This window comes from Lactuca saligna, chromosome 5, assembly GCF_052625555.1.
Source record: "Lactuca saligna cultivar CGN05327 chromosome 5, ASM5262555v1, whole genome shotgun sequence".
NCBI lineage: Eukaryota > Viridiplantae > Streptophyta > Magnoliopsida > Asterales > Asteraceae > Lactuca > Lactuca saligna.
Genome location: NC_136421.1, coordinates 38755384 through 38779083, shown reverse-complemented (window position 1 = coordinate 38779083; position 23700 = coordinate 38755384). Strand labels below are relative to the sequence as shown.

At 38.2% G+C, this 23700-nt stretch overlaps 1 non-coding gene across 1 annotated transcript; it reads right to left on the bottom strand.

The window, feature by feature from the left end:
- Positions 1-20219: 20219 nt before the first annotated feature.
- LOC144999267 (small nucleolar RNA R71) lies at positions 20220-20326 on the bottom strand. Its single transcript, XR_013660782.1, has one exon. It is a non-coding gene; the product is annotated as a small nucleolar RNA R71 (small nucleolar RNA).
- Positions 20327-23700: the final 3374 nt, after the last annotated feature.

Below are 23700 nucleotides of genomic sequence, written 5' to 3'. Positions count from 1 at the left end.
TAATATCCCAAGTACTTATTATAAGTTCCTAATAACGTTACTATAATTAAATAAAAGCTATAGTAAAAATAGCGTAGGCGTAGCTCACTTACAGCGGATTTTATAGAAAATCGGACTTTGTTCGGAGCAGCGTTTCCGAATCGAAAGACCCTTTTTCTCGGGACTTCGAGAGCCTTGGGGATTCCTTCGGGTGCTAGGGGTTCACCTATGCTTTAGGGGGGGCGGGGCGGGGGGTTAGAAACCCTAGAGAGAGAAAGAAATTAGAGAGAGAATGAAGAATAGTGTAAGAAATCTGAGAAACTTCACCCCTTTATATAGGACTCGGCCTCGAACGAACGTTGCGCGTTCAACAGCTCTATGCTTCGGATTAGGTTGACAGATGGCACGGCTTCGGTGGGGTGACGTGGAGCTTCTGAGACCAAGCATTTCCGAGAAAGTGAGGCGTACTCATACGCTGGGCATCCGATGCGAGTGCTGTGTGTCCGAGAGCCAGGTGTCCGAATATGAAGCAAGTACCATGATCATCAATGGAGGGTTGGGATCGCGCCACGTCATCGCTCTTGCCATAGACTTTGCAAATTCGAGTACCAACTTGAAAAATTAGTATCTTTCACATACGAGCTCCATTTTCGACGTTCTTTATATCCACATGTAGGCGGGAATGTACTCTACAACTTTTGTTTAAACTCCGTTGGCTAATTTTGACTTTATTTTAAATTTTATATTTTTAACAGGCCGGGACAAGATTGGTCTGTTAAAAATCCATAACTTCTTCATCCAACGTCCGTTTTCGCCTATCTTTTTATTGTTACACTAATATTAACAAGATATTCTATTCTCATTTAGGCCGTGTCAGCTAAATACCGCTCATTCTAATATTTGAACTTCAGGCTGTACATTGTTAAGCCGAAACTTCGAAAAATTATAACTTCCTCATACGAAGTCAGATTTGGGCGTTCTTTTTATGGACGATCTTGGTTTAATGTATTCTACGAATTTCGGTTATATTGCTAAATATAAAAGTCCCTCTATCGTAAATACACTATTTACGCTTCCCGGTGCCGTGTCGGTTCCGTCGCGAAACTTCGACGGGTCATAACTTCTTCGTTATAACTCGGATTTCATCGTTTTTATATTCCTGGAATCCTTGTTTTGACCACTACAACTTTATGTAAAGATATCGGGTTTATCTCACACTTCAATTTTGACGCTTATTTTTATTCTTTATTTATTATACATTTATAAACAAGTAATAAGCATATAAGTACACATAATTCACATAGTATTCAAATATTTCATCTTTAGTACTTCAAAAGTGTTACAATAGTTAACCTAGGCTATTACATCGTCTAAAAATGCTTAGTCCCAAATCCCAGGCGTTACAATTCTCCCCCCGTTAGGATGATTCTGTCCTGGAATAATGCGTCAGCAAACCGATGTGGATAGCGACTCATCATGTCACTTTGTATTTCCCAAGTGAGATTCGGCCCATTCGCATGTTTCCATCAGACTAGCACTAAGTCGACCATCTTGTGTCGTAACTTCTTAGTTTTACAGTCAACGATTGCCTCGGGCTGTTTTATTAGCCTCTTATTCTCATCCATTCTTAACTATGAGATTGGAATTATGTCGGGAACTTCTCCCATGAATTTCCTCAAATAACACACATGGAAAATGTTATGAATGCCATCTAGTTCTTTAGGTAATTCGAGCTTGTAAGCTTGGTTCCCAATCCTCTGAAGAATTTTGAATGTTCCAATAAACCTTGGTCTCAACTTTCCTCGTTTCCCGAATCTTATAAGTCCCTTCCATGGTGAGAATTTAAGCAAAACTGAATCCCCAACTTCAAAGGTCATCGGTCGTCTCTTCTTGTTAGCGTAGCTCTTCTAACGATCCTGAGCTGCTAACATTCTTTCCCTAATCACCTTCAACTTTTCAGTAGTCTCATGGACTATCTCGGGGCCCATGAATTGCTTTTCTCCAGCCTCAAGCCAACAAGACAGCGTACGAAACTTCTGTCCATACAAAGTTTGATAGGGTGCCATCTTGATGCTCGAGTGGGAACTGTTGTTGTAGGAAAATTTACCAGAGGTAAGTGCTCGTCCTAGTTCCCTTGGAACTCCAGGGTACATGGTCTCAACATATCTTCCAGTGTTTGAATCGTTCTTTCACTCTGACCACTAGTCTGCGGATGGTAAGCTGTAGTTAAACACAACTTTGTACCCAATTCCTCTTTTAGACTTCTCCAGAACCTTGACGTGAAGCGACTATCACGATCGGATACAATCGTTAGAGGAACACTGTGAAGTCTTACTATCTCCTTCACGTAAGCATTTACGAGCTTATGCATAGACCACCTCTCGTTGGCTGCTATGAAGTGTGCATTCTTAGTGAAACGATCCACGACTACCCAAATCATGTCGTGACCATTCATCATCCTAGGTAGTTTAGTCAAAAAATCCATGGTGATGTCTTCCCATTTACCCATGGGTACAGGTAAAGGTTCTAAACTCCCATATGATTTCTGATGTTGTGTCTTAACTCTTGCACATGTTAAACACTCATCCACATACTTTGCAACATTGAGCTTCATCGTTGGCCACCAATATTAGGGTTTTAGGTCCCTATACATTTTAGTGCTATCGGGATGAATTGAGTACATGGTCTTGTGTGCTTCTTCCATCAAAAGATCTCTTATCCCTCTCGTCTTAGGTACCCAAATCCGATCTTGGAATACCTTCAGCCCTTGACCATTTGTACTGAATTCTAACGTCTTGCCCAAACGTACATGGTCTTGTGTGCTTCTTCCATCAGAAGATATCTTATCCATCTCGTCTTAGGTACCCAAATCCGATCTTGGAATACCTTCAGCCCTTGACCATTTGTACTAAATTCTAACGTCTTGCCCAAACGTTCTTTCTTTCAGTCATTCTTCGCTATAGCTTCTTCTTGAGCTTTCCTGATACTTTCCACAATCATCGAGACAACTTCTATTCTCAACGCTCTTGGCCTTTTCCTTTCAAGGTTGACTTTTTGACTGAGAGCATGTGCAACAACATTGGCTTTACCAGGGTGGTAAAGTATTTCATAGTCATAGTCTTTGAGTAATTCCAGCGAACGTCATTATCTCATATTCAATTCTTTCTGATTTAAGAGATACTGGAGACTCTTATGATTAGTGAAAAGTTTGCACTTCGTGCCAAAGAGGTAACGTCTCCATATCTTCAAGGAAAAAACTACCGCTACCAACTACAGATCTTGAGTGGGGTACTTCTTTTCATGCTCCTTCAATTGTTGAGATGCGTATGCCATCACCATTTCTCTTTGGGTCAGAAAAAACAACCCAACCCGACTCCAGATGCGTCACTATAGACTGCGAAGTCTTCAAATCTATCGGGTAGGGAAAGAATCGTTGCTTCACATAACTTCTTCTTTAGCTTCTCGAATGCATCTTCATGCTTATTGCTCCATGTATAAGTAGCTCCTTTGTGGGTCAAAGCTGTTAATGGAGCAGATATCGAAGAAAAGCTTCGGATAAATCATCGATAATATTCGGCTAATCCCAGAAAGCTTCGAATCTCAATGGGACTTTTTGGTTGTTCCCGCTTGAAATGCACCAAGAACTCTACCCAAGTCAGTTGTAGTGGCTCATTAGGGCTTAGGGCCTTCCCCAGAGTGTTCCACCAGCGAACAATGCCACCTCTGAACCGATGCACTACAAATATGGTTTGTAACTTGCCTTGACAACCACATATCATGAAGGCCAATTCCATTTCCAAGATCAAATACATTACTCCGACGGGATCTTCTTTTCCAGTGAAAGTTGATGGCTTGCAATTCATAAAGTCTTTATACTTCCATCCATTTCTCTCCACTCTATCATTGTGGTTATTCCTCCTAACCACAAGCGGTTCAGTTTGACCAATAGATCTACTGTAATTTCCTTTGATTGATCGTCATTTAGTTCAGGCTGTTCAACAGGTATTGAAGGTTCAACCCTTATGTTCATCAATATTTGACTTATTTCTTCCCTTTGTTCAACCATCAATTTCTAAATCATTGCTTGTACTCCAACCATTGTGATCGATTCCGGTGAAACTTCTGCTATAGGCACCTATTCCATCACTTGGGGTTGAGGTTGCTGATTTCTATTTGCATTTCCAGCTCCACTTTGAGTTCTTGCCATTATAATCTATACACCAAATAAGACGAATTTAATTCTTTATTAACGATAGATATTAAAATTTTTCTTATCACTCTAAAACGTTACATGCTAGTTCTAACATTGTAGTCGTTCGCTTAGAATCCTAAACACATAAGGCTTTCCAGATCCGGTCGGCAACAAACCATAGATCCGAACAAATAATGGCATATATGGAAAATATATAACATTTAGCACATAAGAGCATTTTATGCATCTTTCCTAAAATATATTAGTGCTCGTGTCTAAAATATGGTAGACACTCATCTCACGATCATCGCTTAGCATTTTAAGTTGAAGTCTTGAAATCCTATAAATTCCTAGTTCGCTTAAACTAAAGCTCTGATACCAACTGTGACATCCCCATTTTTCTCGGCCAAAAAAGATTGATTTAGTTTATGCTTTTAAAATAAAATTAGGGTAGTCTTCCAAAAGATGTTGCGGAATTTGTCCCCAAAACAAAATATGATAAAAAAAATTATCAAAGCATTTCTTAAAGAAATGTATATTCATTATATAACAAAACCTCGGGATGTGATGTTCCAATACAGACCAAAAGCATAAACAACATATTATAAGCCTTACAACAGTTATTTACAACTACTGCCTATAATCCAAAAATCCCTCATCATCATCCAACTATACTCGGGGTCCACTACCTATAATACAGAAAGCTGAGCGGGTCAGGTTTGTGTAACATTGATTTCCGACGCTTATTTTTATCCTTAATTCATTAAATTATAATAATTAAGCATAAAACACATAATAATCAATAATGCATCTTATTATTTCAAAACAAGTTACAAAGATTGGCCTGAACTATTACATCATCATTAGTGCTTAACCTAGCAACACGGGCATTACATCATCCTTTTTGATTTGTGCATATTATGGTCCATTTTAGGTTTTTTGGTCCCTAATCTTGAAGCTTTATGATTTGTTGAACTCCAGAGCCTAATATTTGTCCCTTTAAGTGTTTCTAGTGGAGAGAATTCATAAAAATGAGGTCATTGATGTTAAAACCACCCCATGCATGAGATATGAGCATTTTGGGGAGTAAAGAGTGAGAGTTTTTGTGTTTGGGACTTTCTCATCCATGGAAAGGCTTAAAGTCATGAACTTTATGGAGTATGACCCTTTAGGGAGTCCAAATCTGAGAGTATAGCTATGGTCTTAACAGATTAAGACCAAGGGAGTGGGAAAAGCAAGTATGGGACGTACACCGAGCGTAATCCCCCGATGCATGCATGGTGAGGTAGTACGCCCAACATAAAGGGGTTATACGCCCAACATATGCACTGCAATTGACTTTTGTTGACTTTTAGGGTTTGGTCAAATATTGGACTATAGTCATGGAATGGTAAAATGGTCTTTCATCCTTCTGTGAGTTTGTAGACGGATTAGCCTTTGAGGGTCATTTATTAATTAGAGATAATTATTGTATATGTTAGGCGGAGGCTAGACTGGTGATTCGTGTATGAGGTTTATTTGCTTGCTTATGAGGTGAGTCTTCTCACTATACTTACCATGAGTGGTAATTTTGTGTGACCGGAGGGTCTTGCATGGTTATATTGAGTATTGTGATATCATGCATTATGTCTTTGTGATTTTTGATGTGTATTATTCCGAGCTTTACTGAATTAGGACCGGAGGGTCCACCCGAGCTGTGGAACCGGAGGGTTCCACTGAGACTTATTGACCGGAGGGTCTTATTCGAGATATAGCCATGAGAGGCTAATGGGATATGTGTGGTGTTTTGGGGAACTCACTAAGCTTTGTGCTTACCGTGTTATGTGATATGTGTTTAAGGTATTTCTCAGGATCGCGGGAAGGCGCCGACTTGATTGTACACAAGAGATGAAATTATATTTTTGAGGATCCTGGATTTTTAATCTAACAATTATGGACATGTGTTTTTGATCATTTGGCACTTTGGGTTTTTTTGGATTATGTTTATGAGAATTATGTGAATTTTAAAATGAAAATTTTGTTTGAAAATTTATGGTGTTACACTAATCTAGCATACAGTTCTCATACACATATAGTAGGCATATAAGGCATCTTTCCTAGATCCTTATCCCTAATCTAGCATGTAGTTCTCATAATCATATCATATCATAACATATCATGTACGGGTATCTTAGGGAAAACTTACTTGAGCTCGACTGATTGCACGCATTACACACTTTATTCTTTTCAAAGTTCATTTCCTCTTTTCAAATCCTTTTCAAAATTATTTTTATACCAAGTCCTCAGTTTGAGTCCAGACACACCCGAGAGTGTGCCTGAATCGCTCAAACCAAGGCTCTGATACTAACTTGTAACATCCCAAAAATATAGACCATAAATTTCATTTTAAATTAAACAAATATAAAACCATTTGTCTAAAAACCTCATAGTAATAATATATATATACCAAACCAATATATCATAGTCAGAACATGTCATAACAATATCATATCAAAATATAAATCCCATAGATCTCCATTGCGGAAAATATGGTGTGATGCGCTGCGATCATGCCGGCTCCTTTCCCTTCGAAGAAGAAGGACCTGAAATAAAAACTGAAAAGTGTAAGCACAAATCTTAGTGAGTTCGCCATCATACCACATAACATACAATAAACATATTGCCAGACATATTTGGGTGAAACATCCCAAAATACGACCCAAATTTTTTTGTTGAATAATTACTAAAACACCATGATAAAATCATAAGGTAAACTCGTACGTCAATGTCTCACAAACAAAAGTGAAGTGTTATGAGTAAACTGTATCAAGACTATATCAATCACATCTATGAAAACCAAAACAACTCCCAGGACAGCTAAAGCTGTGGTGTGTGCGATGTCATCAACTCAAGCTCTTCCCTTTGCTTGCGGAAGTACCTGAAACCAAAACTGAAACTGTAAGCACGAAGCTTAGTGAGCTCCCCCAAGCTACCACATACCATATAATACATATAAACACATACTGGGCCTTGCCCACTGCATCGGACCGAAGTCCGGAAACTGCATCGGACCAAAGTCCGGAACTATCCACGGCCTTGCCCTCTGTATCAGATCGAAATCCGGAACTACTGAGGCCTTGCCTCCTGCATCGGACCAAAGTCCGGAACTAACTGCATCGGATCGAAGTCCGGAACTGACTGCATCGGATCGAAGTCCGAAACTGACTGCATCGGACCGAAGTCCGGAACTGACTGCACATAGCATCACATAAGCATATCAACTAACATGAGAACATAGATAGCATACTACATCGGGATGTAACCCAGAACACATAACACAAAATCCTGTCTGAGCCACGAAGGCATCAAACATACTAGAATCTGCATCGGACCGAAGTACGGAAACTACTGCTAGCTAAACGGGTCTGCATTGTGGCCTTAGACCCGTTCCTACTGAAAGGAAACTCACCTCGTGATCTGGCTGCTGAGTGTGTGGCTCCGGGAACTATCTGCTGCTGCTCCGGTATCTCCCCGGCTACAATTCCACAAATACACTCAATCAAATCACTAATAACTGCATTGGGGTAAATGACTCTTTTACCCCTGGCTAAAGTCAACTCTCCTGGTCAAAGTCAACTTTACAGTTGACCTGACTCGCCGAGTTGGGCCGCCAACTCGCCGGGTCCCTACTCTCATTTCTCAACCCTGCTCGCTGCTACTCGTCGAGTATGGCATACACTCGATGAGTTCCCGCTCTATATCAACACTCAGGTCATCTGCATCCGACTCACCGAGTCGTATGAACAACTCGACGAGTTGTTCTTGAATCATAAGAAGATTGCCTTGGACTCGCCGAGTTGTATGAACAACTCGTCGAGTCCCTCCATCACTGAGTCTGCCCTCCAACTCACTGATTCCACTCTACTACTCACAGGTTCCCACTCGACATCACTCAAAAGGGGAAAAATCGGGACTTGCGGCTTGACTCGCTGAGTCGTTCTTCCGACTCGCCGAGTCGCATCCATGCAGCTACTCTAAACTCGATTCTGCTTGAATCCAGCGTCTAAAACTTATAGATCTAGGCTTCCTTAGTTCGATTAACACGTAAAGATTCTATCTTTACGTGTACATAAGCATCCAAGAAAATAACAAGGTTCAAAAAGCATGATAAAGGCTCGATCTAGGGTTCTCATACAAAGCAACTTCAAAAAGGCAATAGATCTGGGCTCTACAACTCCCAAATGAACAGATCGAAGGATATCTCGACCTATTAAGGCATCCATTCAAGTATAAGGTTGGAAAAATACATCAAACTAACCCTAGAAATGTTCTAATGGAGATTTTAAGCATAAAACAGGAGGATTCCGAGAAATACCTCAAAGAACTTTGATTCTGACCTTGGATCTTTGCTCTACACCTCTTCTCTTTGTTCCTTTCTTCTTCTTCTTCTTCTTCAAGCCTTCAAGGATCCACACAAAGACACTTCAATCAATCAAGGGATGGGTTTAGGGTTTCTCACAGCTCTCTGAGGTGAAGGAGGCGAGTTTGGGGCTGATAAGGTGGTTTAAATAGGGTGCAAACCCGGAGATTTAGGGTTTCAACCTGGCAGGCCGACTCGCCGAGTCCCGAATATGGACTCGCCGATCTATAAGCTGATCAACAACGCGACCCTACTCGCCGATCTATAAGCTGATCAACAAACTTCAAAAATAAATACTAAAAAGCAACATACCAGAGACGAGTCGTTACACTGGGTACCTGACCTACCCTACTAAGCATATATGGGTGCTTAACCTACCATTGTCAGGCATACCGGGGTGACCGACCTACCCCTTGTCAAGCATATATGGGTGCCCGACCTACCCTGCCAGGCATATCTGGGTGCCCGACCTACCCTCCAGTTTATTCCAACCGTCTACAGGACTACTTCACCCCTACCATTACCACATAAAAAGATAGCATAACATAATGTCGGACATATATGGGTGCCCGCCCTACCCTACCGATATATCTGAACTGGGTTTGGGGACTAGTCCCCTTCCTTCCACAGCCACATAATATCATAGCATAATAGCATATAAGACATAACAGATAGTGACATACCATATAATTATCACAAAGACAATCATCTCTATTATACTTTTACTAGTGGGGTGGCATTGGTGCCTTCGACTCACTTCTACTTGAAGGTAACTCACCTTAATGTCGTGATGTAGTTTAACTGTTCTCCGTGCTAGGATCAACTCCTCTCAAACTCCTACACAAAACGATCTCTTTTAATTACCCTTAGATACTTATACCCCTTTTAGGGTCAACTTCGGTCAATGGTCAAAGTCAAAGTCAACATCCTTGTTGACTTAACTCGCTGAGTTGGTCCATCAAATTTTTGAGTTCCATAATCTATAAAACCTTGGAACCTCGACCCTACTCGACGAGTTCTTTCATGGACTCATCGAGTTCTTCCTTATAACATAGTCGGGGCCTTTTACTCACAACTTGTCGAGTTCCTCATTGAACTCGTCGAGTTATCCTTTATACAGAGTCGGGACATTTTGCTCATAACTCACCAAGTTCCTCCTTGAAATCTTCGAGTTCTCCATTAATATTCAAGCCCAAACATGTCCAACTCTGTCATCTCCCAGACTTAATGAGTTTACTCAGTAATAGAAAAGGTTGGGGGACCACGACCCAACTCGCCAGGTCATATGAACAACTCGTCGAGTCCCCATAGTCCCAATCCATACAACAGTTTCTAGTCGGTATTAATTCATCCAAAACATAGATCTGGCTCCCTAGGGTCGATATATCACATAAAGTTTGTAACTTTACATGCATGCATGGGTTATTTAGCTCAAAAGCCCTAAAAATTGGTTCTTATGATGCATGGGACTCCCATGGCCATATAGTTGGCACCTTTATGACATGGAGTCCCTTAAAGACTATTGATCTGAAGTCTTGACCCTAAACATGCTTGCATCCATGAATGGTTCAAAAAATGGCTCCTTAAAGCCCTAAACTACTCCATGAAGAGATCTAGTAAATTAATAGACAAGGTATAGACTTTGTATGTCACACCCCGCTAAAGCGGAAACGCAAGGTATGACAGCGATAACGGTTTCAATGCAAAAGATAAAGATACATCACCATAGCAGTATTTAAAAGTTTACAACCCATAGCTTCAAAAGAAACAAAATACAAGTTTTTCAAAATAACATTGTTCAAAATATAGCTTCATAATAGCTTCAACACGATGCAGCATGCTCTATGATGATGAATCTTTACATCCACTTACTAATTACTTCCTGAAAAAGCATGTAAAACGAGCGTCAACTATGAAAATAGTTGGTGAGTATCACAAGTTTATAAATCGAGGGTACAATAATGCTTTTCGTAAGTACAAGTACATTGCTTTAATGATAAAACAAAGCTGATTGCTATTAAGGTATACAAGTTTATTGCTAGAACGGGAAACGCGTTTGTATGTGTATGAGCAAACAATGAGTCTCAACCAAACCTATGACTGAAGCCCTATCGAGATCTATGCTTATCGTTCCATAGATGAATATGGTATCATGCACTCCAGCGATTCGGGCGAGTGAGGCGTTGTCAATTCCTAATAGCGCTATCCATAACGACCATTGGCTCAAAGAGTTAATGGTTAGAGATAAGGGAAGGGCCTTAGTACGATAAGTTCTCATGTTCCGTGTTGCATAGACATACATAAAGAAACATAGCAATACAATAGCAATCATGTTTGATACAATTCAATTTAAATACAACATGCAAACAGTAGTTTTTCTGGACATGCTTTTCCACCCCAAAACATAAAAACCGAAAATAGGGGAGTGCGTGAATACTCACGATGTTTTGTGTAGACACAAGCGGTACTTCGGGATGCACCAACGTCTTACTACCGGGATCCTACGACATCAAACACACGCACTAGTGAGTTTCCATGTCGATATCTAATGCTAATATACTAAACTCTACATATAGGGAAATGACAGTTTATGTTTTAGTATTGGATTTTATATCAATTAGTTACACTTTTTCTGAAGTAATGAAATTCTATATATCGGACGATTAATTACAACCTTGGAATATAAACTTTCCAAATTTTTAAGTCCTTATTACAACATAAATTCACGAAAATAGCATTCGAGGGATAAAAATTCTCAAACTTTTTATTTAACTGTTATTACACAATACTAAGCTGGGAAAATTATAAAAATGGATTTCCAAGCTGTTTAATTATATTTTATGATTTTTGAGCATTTATTTCAATAAAAATTGAAATAAATAGAAAACAGTTTCCAAAATTACCCAAACTTTTTATTTAATTGTTATTATACATAAATAGGCTGGGAAAAATATAAAAGATATTTTTCAGTGGGTATTTCTATTTTTCCTTGCTTTATTCCTTTAAATAGTCATTAATTAAAGAAATAATATTAAACAGTTAAAATAAATCACCATAAATTTTTGTAACATTATTTACAGTATAAATATCCTGGGAAAAATATCAAAAGTGGTTTTCATAATGTATAAACTGGTTTTGGGTATTTATGTATATTTAAGTGTATTTTAGTGCAATTAACTTTAGAAAATAAGAGAAAAATAGTTTACAGTAGAGAAAAATATTCAAAATTTTTATGTAACCTCCTACTCTATAATATTATATCCTGGTAAATTTTCATGAATTTTGGATAATCAGAACTATTTCTTCCATTTTTAGACCATTATAATTACCAAAAATTGGGAAAAATAGTAAAACATGATGGAAAATCTTGAAATTATTTTCTGGAGTCACCCATCACAGGTAAGGTATGCGAAAATTGTTAGATACAATTTTCACATCTTATAAAGTGGTTTTGTAATTTATCATGTCCTAAATAAAAGAAAATTAGAAATCATATGAAACAGTAACAAAAATTGCTGAAATTTGGTGAGGGGTAATTATTCCTCATAAGGATCATCCATGAATTTATTTAGGATTTATTGACCTCTGGAAGTATTTTATATGATTTATGCCCTTGGTTTTAGCAATAATTCTAATAAATCAAAGAAATAACAAAAGCTCTTGAAATTTTCCAGATTATCTCATGCATGCAAGGGCTTTCAAAAGGAAAAATGTAAAAAAATGTATTCAGAAGAGAAATGAGGGTAATGATTCCAAACAATTTAAGAAAAGTTGCATGCAATAATGCATGAAGTGTAAATGTGGCTGAAGTTCATGAATTTGTGTAGTCCATTCAGTGAGGTTTTAAGCCACGAAATTTCAACCATAATTCACTAGATATGTTAAGTTTCTAAGGTATTTTTCCTCAGATTTATGGTTGGGTTGAAGGCCATTGTTTAAGCAAGATAAAAATAGTGATCACAGAAAAAGAGCTGTATGCGCAACCTTTTTGTAAAATCTGCTAAAAATCGGATATTTAATATTTTACAGTGAGACCAGTTGGGTTTGAAAGTTAACTCGTGGAACTAACCAATACAAAAAGAATATCATGATTTGGTTAAGAAATGACTGAGTTATGACTGTTCAAAGTCGAACAAAGTAATCTGGCAGATTGCATGTTTGCTTGTGTGCATTATTAGGGTATTTCAACAAGAACATCATGCATGTCTTTGGTAAGGCCCGATTTCTAACACATGCATGGAATGAATGAGCATCCAAGATGTACTAGAAATGGTTTAAATGCTTTTGTTCATGCATGAACACAAAAGAAATGGAGAAGAACATGAAATATTAGGTTTTGATGTCACATGATCATATGTGCATCTTTTCCACTCCTTGCATGGGTTTGATCCCGGATTTTCACCATCTCTAACACATGCATTGTGTTATGGTGAGAATCTACAAACCACAAGGGGAGAATAAAGATTTCTAGCCATGGAAAGGAATAGAATCCGAAAAGTAGAGAAGACTAAGAAGAAAAAGAGGTTTAACCATGAAACTATGGAAGAAGATGTTGTTTACCTTGGTTTTGACCTTGAGAGAAGTAAGAACACTTCAAGGGCTTCACAATCTCGAAATTTTGCAGAGAAATGAGAGGATTTTCGTGAGTTTATAGAGAGGGAAGAAGAGAGTGAAGTGTGTGAAGAGAGTGAAGTGAGAGAGTGAAGAGGGAAGAGGTGGAGTAAGGGTTTAAGCTTAATGATTGTGTTTTGGGGAAGAGAGAGGGCATGGGGAGAGGTGATGGCCGGTTTTTGCATGCATTTTGGCCTCCTCTCTCCTAAATTTTAAACTTTATAAACTTCCCTCCTATATTTTATATAAAAACATTCATTTTTATAAAATGTTTATTAAGCAATTTGATTTATTTAAAAATCTTGTTTTCAACAAATAATTTATGATTAATACTTGTAATTTATATTTCTAGTTCATTGGTATAATCCATAATTTGATTAATAAAATTTGATATTAGGAAGTTTATAGCCAAATTTTATAAAGTTTTTAAGCTTTATAATTTATAACTTTGGATTTTTGGCTCTTTAGGGTTTTTGGAATATTGTTTGATATTCAACAACATGTTGAAGTATAATTAGAATGTTTTAATTTATTTTTAGAGTTTTATACCCTAGTTCAATTATAACAAAGCTTGAAGCTTTATTCTAATTATAGTATTGGCATTTCCTATTGTAGCTAAGCAACTTACTAGAATTGTAAGTATCAAGTATATTAGTCCTAGACCTTAGTTGGATCCTAGTTTATGCAAGATTTTTGACCTAATTTATACTACTAGGTCATGGCATGTTGTGCATGAATGGTTATTATAAAGATGCATGAGTCCAAGAATGACCTGAATTGGCAGTTGTCACATTGTACCTCAAATGGATCGGAAATGAAGCTCTTCTTCTGGATCTAAAGCTCCTCCCTTCAACCAAACTCTTATAGCTTCCACTCCTTCAAGGAAAATACCAAAGAATCAATCCTTTCTCTCTCACATACACTTACAAGGCTCAATATCACGTATTAGGGTTTTTTGGACTGAGGGAGACGATGAGGGAGGCTGCAAGGAGGTGTTAAGGTCCTTAAATAGGGTGTAAACTCTGGAAATGAGGGTTTCACTCTGGAAGTCCTACTCATCGAGTTGAGGCTTCTCAACTCGTTGAGTAGACTTCAAGTCCTGTGTCCAAAAGTATCATTCATACTCGACGAGTTTGGGGCCTCCAACTCGTCGAGTCCCTTTGCAAAAATGAATAATTCTTTATTAAAATACATACCAGGAACCGAGCGTTGCAGATTCTGGATCCAAGACCTTTTCTCCAAGCTTAGCAACTTCAAGTTCCTCAAAATCCTTCAAAATGCACAAAAGAACATCAAAATTCTCTTCAAAGTCTCAAACACTCAATATTGGAGGCTAAGACTCGTTTTTAGGGTTTTGGGGCTTTAGAGGCTGGTAATGAGGCCAACCCTAAATAATAAGGTTGCTTATATAGGGTGCAAGACCCCTAATTAGGGTTTCATTAAAGTCCACTTACGCCTAGCATACACATACGTACGCCCATCATATGTGACATGGTTCCCGACTCGCCACCAACTCAGTACACTAAGCATACCAAGTGGTACACCCCGCGTACCGACTTTTCAACTAGTATGCTAAGCGTACCAAGTGGTACGCCCCGCGTACTACTTTAGGGACCAAAATGTATAATTTCAAAAGAGAAGGGCCATAAGGAACATACCATGTTACAAGTGTTACACCTTATAATAAACACAAGATTGATTTTTGATCTCTTCCCTATATTTTTATTGGTTACAGTGCTTCACACAAAGGATATTTGTGCTTCCACCAATCCACTTCCCGTATTTATATATCCAGACATGTGGTTTTTGATGAAGACACCCTTCCTTATATATCTTCACTACCTATATATGATCATGTTCATCTTAATGTCACATCATCTATACCTCTTGACTGTACAGATTCTATTAGATCTTCTCAATAACATCCAATTTCTAACAATGTTCCTGTCTCACCTCAACATATTCCTACCTCACCTACACCAAATGTGTCACCCTCCACTCCAGTCTTCACTCCAGTCAACCCTCAATATGATCATCAATCTTCTCCATCAACAGTTTTTGGGTCAAAATATAGTTTATACTTTACTTTTCTGGACAATTATATTTTTCTGTAATATTTATGAATTTATGGTCTAGTTTACGGCTAAGTTTACGGTCGTAAACACCTTACGGCCGTAAACTCATTTACGGCCCATGTGTTATCCGGCCCATGTTCCCCTAGTATAAATATAGGTATTAGGGTGTGAGGAATTGATGGATGAACCCTAAGGAGTTTACAGTCAGAGAGAAAGGAACGTTTGTGTGGGTGAATCTTGTGTAAGGAACTTTATTCATATTATCAATACATTCAAGATTCATATTATTCTTCTTCTCCCTCTATTCTATTTGATCTGAAATCATCCGTTTGATTGGGATTCCGCACCATCAAACGGATCTGACTGATACACGGGCAAATTAGGGACTTTACAATTGGTATCAGAGCCAAGTTGTACCAGTCAATTTTGTCAGATTTGAGGCATTATTTAATCTTATTTTCGAAATATTTTTGCTTTTTTGGATAGATCTCGCAAAAATAAGGGGGGTTTGTTCTTCGCGTTTTTCGTAAAAACGGATTTTTGATTGAGTTTTGGAGCAAAAAAGGGCAAAAATCGGTGTTTTTAGTCGTAACCAGCGAGGGGGTGGCGTCGGCAGCTAGGGTTTCCGAGGAGCTTACGGCCGGAATCGGAGTATACGGCCGGAGTTTGCGGTCTTCGGTTTGCAGCTAGCGCGCACGTGTACGACTCAGCAACCTCGCACCTCGGCTTCGCAGCAACATCCTCGCACGTGAAGACCTCGTCCTCGCCTCGCATCTAAGCATCAGCCTTCGTCCTCGCACTTTACAAAAAAATTAGAAGCTCATTTGGAGATACCGGGTTTTGAACCCGAGAACTCTTGTTCACTAGTTCAGTGCTTTATCCAACTCACCTACCTAATTACTTGTTACATTCCTTCGAAAATTAAGCTATAACCCGTCTTTTTCGCAGCAAGTTTTCCTATTTTGACACTTTTAACCCAAAATTCAATTCCTTTTAAATTTTAAATTCCTTTTTCATCCAAAATTAATTTTTTTTATATAAACAAAAATAAATAAATAAACAAAATAATAATAATAAATAATTTAAAAAAATTTATTTTTGACTTTTATTTTTTGACTTTTTATTTAAAATTTTGACTTTGACTTTCAAGTTTGATTTTTGATTTTAAACTTTGACTTTTTCGTTTAACTTTTAAACTTTCAAATTTAGCTTTTCGGTTTGACTTTTAAGTTTGACTTTTCAAGTTTGACTTTTGAGTTTAATTTTTAAAATTTGACTTTTAAGTTTGACTTTTTAAATTTGACTTTTAAGTTTGACTTTTAAGTTTGACTTTTAAGGTTGACTTTTGAGGTTTATAATCAAAGGGTTTGACTTTTAAGTTTTATTTTAGCTTCTAGTTGAGCTTTTAATTGATTTTAAGGTCTACGAGGGAGTTGAAAACATGAAAGAGAGTTGTCAGGATATGTTAAAACAAAATTTCAACATTTTCGATTATATCCCTAGAGAAACCCTCGAAGCTCAGTTGCAGCGATTTACCACACTTACTACTGAGATGAATATAGCTGGGATCTTCTTGTCCAAATCTGAGATACACAAAAAGCTATTGAATTCACTTCCGAAAATCGTGGGATATGAACGTGGCTATCATCAAGAAGACAAAAGATCTCAATCATCTTAGTCTTACTGATGTAATTGTAGAACTTGACGCTTTGAAGTGTAGAAAAACAATGAGTTCTGAAAACATTCTGGTAACTGAGGTTACATGTACTCCAGCTTGTGAAGCTACGATTAAATTTCTTCGAGAACAAATTGATTTATTTAAAAGAGAAGTTAAGGACCTGAGATATGAAAGATATCAACTCAGGAAAGGACAGAAACCCCTGAAGGCTGAATTAGAAGCAAAAACCAAGGACTTTAGGAAGCTTCAGGAAGAGTATAGTAACAAGTGTGAAAATTATGATTATATTAAGAGACAACTTGCTGCTATAACTGAAGAACTTGACGCTTTAAAAGTTAAGTGTGGAAAAACAGATGTCAGTTTTAAAAATTATATTGCATCAAGTCAGACAGTCGAGTCCTTATATGAAACCCAATTAAAATTCAAAGAAAATCAAAACAAGGGTCTAGGGTATGATAGTGTACCTCCTCCTTATAATCATAACTACACATCCATCCCTATGACACAGGGCAAAACTGATAGGGAGCCACATCTTCAACATGGCAAACGAGTTGGATTTGTGTCAGGAGGAGTTATTAATATTGAAGATACTAATGTTGCTACTTCTTGTGCAGTCAAAGTAACATAGGATGAGAACAAGGAGAGTTCTTCTGAACAAACAAATAACCTATTGAACTCTGAATCTGTTGCTTCTAATCAACCTACCGTTGGTAAATACAGGCCACCATTTCAAGCTAAACAGAGTGTTGTTGCAACTGTGCATATGGGAACAACAAGCGACAAGGCAAGGATACGCCATCAGGGGCAGGAAGAAACAATTTCCCAGTGAAGAAAAAGACTTGTTTTCACTATGGAACACCTGGACACATTGCCAGAAATTGTCCTAATCGCACATATGTTCCCTACTCCACAAAAGGATGGTAGAACGCGCCAAGAAGGAGTGATATGTGCATATTTAGTTTGTATTAAGTATAGATTTTTATTCATTTATTAGCTAAATTTTTGCATTTCATGGACAAAAGGTACTTAAAAGTGTTTAAATTGCATTTTCAGTCCAAAAATGAAGCTCGGAAGCAAAAGGAAGTAGGAGAAGCGGTTAGGAGCTCGAGAATGGAATAAAGAAGAAAAACACTAAAAATGGCACCTACTCGGCGAGTCAGATTGACTACTCGGCGAGTCAGATTGACTACTCGGCGAGTCCAATCGAAGAATCGAGAAGATAATGACTCGGGATCCCAGAGAGTTATCGCAATACGGGGAATGTGAGAGGGACTCGACGAGTCACCACTTGACCCGACGAGTCGATTCGTATATTTAAAGATAATTCCACAGATCGATTAGGGGGAGTTCTGGGACGATTCAGAAGTACTTTCCTACGATTGAGAAGCCAGAAAAGCCCTAGAAGACAACGAAGGAAGCTAGAATTCAATTCCGGAGAGTAATTAAGGCAAAATTTCATCATTCCATTTATTCTTGTGTTTTATCATTATGATTAAGCAACTTGACTTTGTTTGTTTGCTGTTATTTACTTTAATTATGAACTAAAACCTTTAGACTTCTGTTTTGGGATACAAAGTTGACAATATGGTTTGATTGATTGGTAGGATTAATTCCAAGTCTGTGAATTTTTGTTATTTTAGCTTGCTAAAGAACCTTGTGTGTGAATAATAATTAATTTTCTGTTAATAGGAAGATAATTGATTAGCATGAACATCTATTGATTATTGACCTTATATGATATGTGACCACTATACTATATGTCTAGGATTAATGAATATGAAACTAGAATTAATAAGAAAATTGAGTAAATTCATGTGCAAGCTTGTAAGATGACCATCAAACAAGAAGTTAATTAAAATAATAAATTAGTTAACTATTGCAAGTCTAACTTAACCCGAATAATTAATCTAGTGAATATAATTAAATTAGACAATTGGCCACTGTTTAAGTTAGTTTATTTGCTAAGGATTAGGGTAGTGAACACAAATCTAATCACTTGAATCAGTAACCAACGAAAGAATTAATCCATTGTACTATTACCTTGAAATCAACCATAGAGTTAACCAAGTTGAACTAAACAAAAGTTCCTTTCCAATTATTGAATCTAGTTAAGTCGTTATTTTCTAGTCTCAAATTAGTAATAGTTAGTAAGTTTCTAGTCTTGTAAAACTAGAGAAAAACCCCTACTTCTTAATTAACTTAGATAGAATTAGTTTTTAATTTAATTTGCCGTTCCCTGTGTTCGATATCCTGCTTATTTAGCTATACCACAATTGATAGGTTCATTGCCTTTTGTGTGTTATTTGATAATTAAAAGTAGGTTTAAAACTAAGTGAGTTTCACACACATCAAGTTTTTGGTGCCGTTGCCGGGGAACGGTTAAAAAATTAGCATTAAAAATCTAATTCAATCGATCCTTTGTATGAGATTTATCTTACACAAAGTTAATTTATGTTTAAGTTTTTAGGTAGTAAAAAAAAAACCCTGATTTTACCTTGGACTCGCCGAGTGCATTCGCCCAGACTCGACGGGTACGACGCTAAATCAGCTTTAATTTTATTATATTTTTTTTTGTTCTTTTAACGCGTTTTCTGTTTTGTTTGCAGTTGTTTCATGAACCGAGGATCTGATACACCTCTGGTTCCCCCTCTTGAAGATCCGGAAACCGCACTAAGAAGGAGCAAAGGCAAAACCGTTGGAGAATCCGCTTCTTCAAAGAACTCACCACTCAAAAACCTCAAGTCCGTTTTCAGCAAGAAAAGGAGAAACAAATCAGGAGAATCCAGTGCCTCGTTGACAATCGAAGACCCAATTCAAAAAGACACCGAGTACATGACCGAGGAAGAAGACGAACCCACATACGAGCACACATCCGAGTTTGAAGACGATTTAGCCACTGCTATGGCTAATATTGACGAAATCCCCATGGGGGAATGGAATAAGAGGATGCGTGATGACACCAGGCCGGGACTTGTGCAACCCACAATTCCTGCAACCGCTACTTTCAAGCTAAAGGGCCATATTCTCGCTCAACTCAAGGAGATTCCTTTTTACGGGAAAGATCACGAAGACGCCTATAAGCATTTGGATGAAGTAAATGATGTGGCTGATTACTTCAATGTACCAAATGTGCCTCACGAGATCCAGCTTCTTCGCATGCTTCCTGTCACATTTAAAGGAGCTGCAAAAGATTGGTTAAAGTCACTTCCTCCCGGATCGGTCACCACATGGGCCAAGATGAAAGAAGAGTTCATAGACCATTTCTGCCCACCTTCCAAGATAGCCAAGCTAAAGAAAGCCATTGCCAACTTCGAGCAACAACCCGGAGAATCTCTTTATGAAGCTTGGGAAAGGTACAAGAGCCTACTTAGAAATTGCCCACACCATGACCTTAATAGCCAACAAGAGGTCTCCATTTTTTATGATGGAGTTAATGTCACCACAAGGCAACTACTCGATTCACAAGGCTCGCTCACCAGAAAGCCGCCTCCAGAAATCAAGGAATTAATTGAAGAATTCTCTAAGCATTCTAGAGAATACCACAATCCGAGGAATGAAGTAAGTCATGGAGCAGTGAACTCGGTGAATGATAGCATGGCGGCGGTAATAACTAAGCTCGATAGCCTAGATCGAAGAATGACAAAAATGGATCAAACAATCCATGCTATTAGGGTAGGATGCGAAAATTGTGGCGGCTCCCACCTCACCAAGGATTGTGATCAAGACAAAAACGGAAATAAAAAGGCTCAAGTATTTTACTCTAGTGGGGATAGATACGACGAAGATTGGAGGAAACCGAAGAAGGAATGGCTCCCATACGAAGAATATAAAAAGGCTAAGGAGGAGAAATACAAGCATAAGGAGAGGGGATTCTATCAAAAGGAAGAGTCGGTGATGGAAAAGAAGGCCAAATTAGAAGATATGCTCACAAGATTCATAACCGCGTCCGAGAAAAGACACAATGATCACGATGTAGCAATGCAAGAAACCAAAAATATGTTGAGGAATCAGCAAGCATCCATTCTCAACATTGAGAAACAGCTGGGATAGCTTGCACATCAAGTGAATGAAAGAAGACCGGGCCAACTTCCGAGCAACACCGAACCCAATCCAAAAATGGAGAATGTAAGTGTAATAACCTCCAGCAGTGAAGGAACATTTACAGAAGTACTGAGAATCTCCAAGAAGAAGGCAAAAAAGGTAGAAGAATCGGACCCATCAAAACCCGACTCGACTCGCCGAGTCACTCCATTGGACTCGACGAGTCCATGCGCAAATGATAAACCTGTTAGTTCTTTGAAGCCTTATAATCCTCCGCTGCCATACCCAATCAAAGCCATGCCTGCAGAAAAAGTAGAAGCATACAGAACCTTCATGAAACATGTTAACGCTCTACAAGTTAATGTGCCATTTGTGGAAACAATACTCCAAACACCTAAATACTTCAAATTGCTTAAGGGCCTTTTTGCTGCTAGGAAAGATTTGGCTGAAGTCGCGGAAGTATTGATGAGTGAGCTACCTGAAAAGAAGGGTGATCCAGGAAATATTATGATTCCATGCCAATTTGGTAATGAAGTTTTCACCCGAGCATTAGCTGATTCGGGGGCAAGCATCAATATGATGCCTTTTTCATTCTTTAAGAAGTTGAATTTACCAGAACCAAGGCCGGTGAATATAAAGATCCATTTGGCGGACAAGACAATAATTCATCCACAAGGCGTTTGTGAGGATCTCCTTATAAAAATTGACAAGTTTATTTTCCCAGTAGACTTCGTGGTAGTTGATATGGAAGAAGACTCCGAAATTCCAATTATTTTGGGGAGATCCTTCTTGAACACCGCGTGTGCTTTAATTGATATATGTGAGTCTACATTGACATTAAGGGTGGGTGATGAGGCTGTGATGTTTAAAGTTATTCCAGAAGTCAAGCAAGAAGAGGAAAAGAATGAAGAAGTCTCAATGATCCAATTGGATGATGAGATATTAGAAAAAGAGCTTGCACGTTTGCTAAAAGAAGATCCAAGCAAGTTTTCGATACACTCTGAAGAAGATGGAGATGTTAACAAGGACTTGGAGGAGTTAGAAAAGCTACTGGAAGGAGCCCACTCAGAAAACACCAAAGAATTGATGGAACCCGTTCAGACTCGCTGAGTCACTTTAATGAACTCGACGAGTCCAGTCGACTTGGGCAAAGACTTGGCTAACTTAGATCTGTTTGTTACTAGTTCTTCACATTCCTTGGATTTCGATAATATACATGATTCTTTAGAAGAACAAACAGCAGAAGGAGGAAAGGGAAGGAAAGTTCAATATGCCGGTGTAGCATGTCTTGATACAGTTCATTTTGAAGATGGGTTGAGCACTGGAAAGGATGAAGAGACAAAGGAAAGGAGGGAGGAAGCTGATCAACCATTCACTACTAAACCTAAAGCACGAACCATCATGAAATGTGAAGTAATTAAATTTAAAGAGAAGGAGGTTCAAGAGAAGGTGAAAAAGAATGGGGTAAAGAAGAAAAAGAGGAAAAGGGAAGCCCAAGCAGCTGAGGATGAGGCTGTGAAAAGGAAAAGAGATGCATTGAAAAGGGCTTACAAGAAAAAGATTCACGCTTACAAGACCAAGTACAAATCACAAAAAGTTAGGCGTGCGTTCCCGATGCTCGGAGATGACGAAACGTAGATGGGAAGGAGTCTAGCTAATGACTCCTTAAAAAGAAGCGCTTGGCGGGAGGTAACCCGTTATATAGAGTTTGCTTTCTTTTACTTTTTAGTTTTTTTTTTTTTTTTTTTATTTTTATTTTTATTTTTTTTTTAATTTTTCCTTCGTTTTTAGAATTTTAATCTTCCAAATCATCGGACATGTCTTCTTGAGAGTGTGCATAGGTTAAGTGTGGGGTGAAATGATTTTTAATAAATAACAAAATTTTGAAAATTATGAATTTTATAAGAGACTCGCCGAGTCTGACCACGACTCGCCGAGTCCATATGGATTTCAGAAAAAGTTTGACTTTGCGACCAGACTCGCTGAGTCTGACCACGACTCGACGAGTCGGTATTATTTACAGAAAAAAATAATTTCGAAATTACTTTTACAACCGGTAACTAGGGTTTTAACCCTAAAAATCAGTTTTTCACATACACACTCGCCGGGTGCCGTCCTCTAAACTTTCTCTCAAGCATTTATCTTTGTTCTTCAAGTTTTCTTCAAATTTCTCAAGTTCAATCTCAAAAGGTAACAAATTTCTTCTTGTTTTCTGTTAAGAACGTGATTATAAGGCCATCTATGGTAGCAATATATTGCATGAAAAACCCGTTTTTGAAAAGTAGTAAATTTCTAGGGTTTTGATTTTTCATGAATTATGTTGTTTTGACTGCTTATTCTGGCCTTAATATCTTAATAGTAAGTGCTTAGACAAAACCCTTGACGAAATTTCCAGGTTTCATGGTCTAGTTTTCATCAACCCGCCGACTGACTCGTGCAGTTCACGCAACTTGCCGAGTAGAGCCTGGACTCGACGAGTCGAGTCGAGAAACATATGGGAGATATTTTTTAATTGTATTCTGTGTTTTCTGGGTTTTGTGTATTTGTTTTGCAGAAATTATGTTCAGAAGGGGGCAAAGTTCCAGTGGCAACCAAGGGGATTTTCCATGGCTAAACTTCCCACAAATCGCGTCCGCTTTGACATTGCGGAAATGGAAAAAGAAGCTGGCTGATATCAAGAAGAAAGAGGTCTATGTGCCCAACCGGATAGATTGGGAGTGGCTGC